The sequence below is a fragment of the Camellia sinensis genome, chromosome 11, assembly GCF_055761805.1.
Source record: "Camellia sinensis isolate YWXY chromosome 11, ASM5576180v1, whole genome shotgun sequence".
NCBI classification, from domain to species: Eukaryota; Viridiplantae; Streptophyta; class Magnoliopsida; order Ericales; family Theaceae; genus Camellia; species Camellia sinensis.
This window is the reverse complement of record NC_138971.1, coordinates 167,083,167-167,085,872: the sequence shown is the minus strand read 5'-3', so window position 1 is coordinate 167,085,872 and position 2,706 is coordinate 167,083,167.

Here is a 2,706-nt window from a genome sequence, read left to right as displayed (position 1 = left end):
AGACCGTAGAAGGGTGTGAGGCCAGCAATTGTTTCAGCAACCAGTTATATCCCTTCATCGCCCTCCGTCGCCCGATTTTCTTCACTTCAAAGCCAATGTTGAACAACCTTGGGCCATTTTCTTGAACTTGTAACCACATATTTGTGTTGTACACACATGGGAGGACACCAAAAGTTGGTCGCCGGCCAGTAATTCCATTTGACCCTTTTGAACCCTTCTTAAAAATGGCTTGTTCTCTCTCCTGTGTTACAGCTGACAATTTTGAACCACAGGGTTGTGTTGAGGGCACCTGGGAGGACACCTATCTGTGGTGGCCGGCCATTAAATCACCTTGACCCTTTTGACCCCTGGTCGGCCGGCCATGGGGGGTGGCCGGCCGGCCACCTGCAGCTCCAAAAACTGGCCGGCCTCTCTCCTCAGGGTGAGTACATTACAGCTGTATATTTGTTTGCCCCCAAAAAAATCTGTATCCGGGGGACAGCTTTTGGGAGAAAACTTGGTCCTTTTTCCCCCACTTTTTCCCTCCATTTCTCCCTCTCCTTGGTCCATATAACTGGTCTCCAGCATTGGTCCAAGGGTTGGGAAAAATTTTGCTTCAAGTCTTGTATACACATCTCCCTCCATCTCTCTCTTTCAAGCTCAAACAACCAAGTTCTACCCCTTTTTCTTCATCACCATCTAGCATCACCACCATTACTCCATTTCCAGCAGCTTGGGGAGCTTTCCAGAAGCTAGGAGGCACCACTTCTCAAGCCAAGAAGCATCCAAGGGTTGGTCTTCAAGGGTAAGCATCAATCCCCTCAGTTTGAGCTTAATTTTGCAACATTTCTTAGCCATACACGCTTGCTGTTTTGAGCTCCAGCCCTAACTAAAAGTGGAATTTTTTTGAGCTCCTTTTCACTTTTGTTTAAGGGCCTCTCACGGTTTGAGGTCCCCTTGATGCACTTGTTTCATTATCCCTCTTGTATGCCATAATCTTGCATAGTATTTTTGGCCTATATATGATCTGTTTTGGAGCATGATGTAAATTGTAAATAGGCTTATTTTGGGCCCTTCTTCAACATTGAAGAAGGGATCATCACTGTTTGGGACCTTCATGTGCCACTTTTCATTATACCCCTCTTTGGTCCCCATTTTTGCATGATTTATTAGCGTATTGTGCTTCTATTTTTGGGCAATTTTCAGAACTGAAAACAGTCTTATTTTGACCTTCTCTTCATGTTTGATTGAGGGTATTTCACTGTTTGAGGCATAATTTATATACTTTGTGTTATATCTCTCTTTTTTAGCCATATTTTGCATAGTATTTTTGGCTTGTATGCATACTGTTTTGGGTCCGGTCATCAACTGTAAAATGCATTATTTTTGGCCCCTCTTCAATGTTGTTGAAGGGCCCCTTTATGTTTAAGGCCAGCAACCTTCACTTGCTTCTTTGTCCACCTTTTGGCCCATTTCTTGCATGAGAGTTTATCTATACCTGTGCTGGTTTTTGTGGTTTGCCATAAACTGTAAAAGATCATGTTTTGGGCCCCTCTTCAACGTTGTTGAAGGACCCTAATCTGTTTGGGGGCAGCAGCTGTGAGTTGCTTCTTTATCTCGTATTTGGGGCCATTTTTGTATGCTAGTTTTGCCCTATTTATGTTTGCTGTTTGGCCATGCTTTAAACTGTAAAGATGCTTATTTCGGGGCTGCCTTGCTTCTGTCTTTTCATTCCATGTACCAATTATGCATGTATTGCATAGCTATAGGCCATTTCACGCACCAAAATTCATGTTTCGGGACTCGTTCCATGCATCGGGTATCATTTTGCCATGATTCGGGGCTGTTTTGCATCTCATTTTGCCTCTGAAAATTGCATGTTTGCATATCATATTCCATGTCTTTGCCATGTCTCATTAGAGTGGCATTTCGGTGCCTAAGGGTCGGTCCTCGGTTTGCGTGCACGCGTGCACGTATTTCGAGTTGTCTTGTTTTCATCTGATGGCCTCTTATGTGAGTGTGGCTGAGGCTCCCTCACATTGGTGTAAGCCCATTATTGCATTGTGTATGCCATTTCATCCATAGCATCGTATATGCTCAGTTGTATATTACCTCGTGCAGCGTGTATGCCATTCCATAACATTGTGTATGTTAGGATTGTATCTTACTTGCATTTCATGCATGTCATGCATATTGCATCGTGTTCGGGATAGGAGTTAGCCTGGGCACGGGAAACGAGGTACGTTTCGTACTCCGAGTGACGGAACGTGTCTCAATTCCTAGTCACCGACACTCCGGATCATCCATGATGGAGTTAGGTCTTGTTGTGTTTTCATGTGCATTCATTCTATATTGAGTTGCACAATTCGACTCCTCGGCCATCATGCATCGAGATGCGTGATTGGTGCCACGAGGATCGAGGCACGCATACATTTGTGAAAATACATTGCCATGCCCCTTTCCTGCTCTCTGTTGCAGCAAATCAAGAATCAGCGGTCTTCCGAGGCTTGGCACGCATTTCAAGAACAGATGCAAACAGAGGCTAATTGGGGCATCGTCATGGATTTCCGCGCAAGGCAGCCTAAACATACATCATTCATCAGAAGCAAGGCAGTCCCTGGCTTGCACGCTAGTTTTACAGCTTTCTTATTTAATTTGTAAATTAATTAGGAATTTGTACATTATTTGGACTGTATTATTTGGACTGTAATTATTTATTTGGGACTG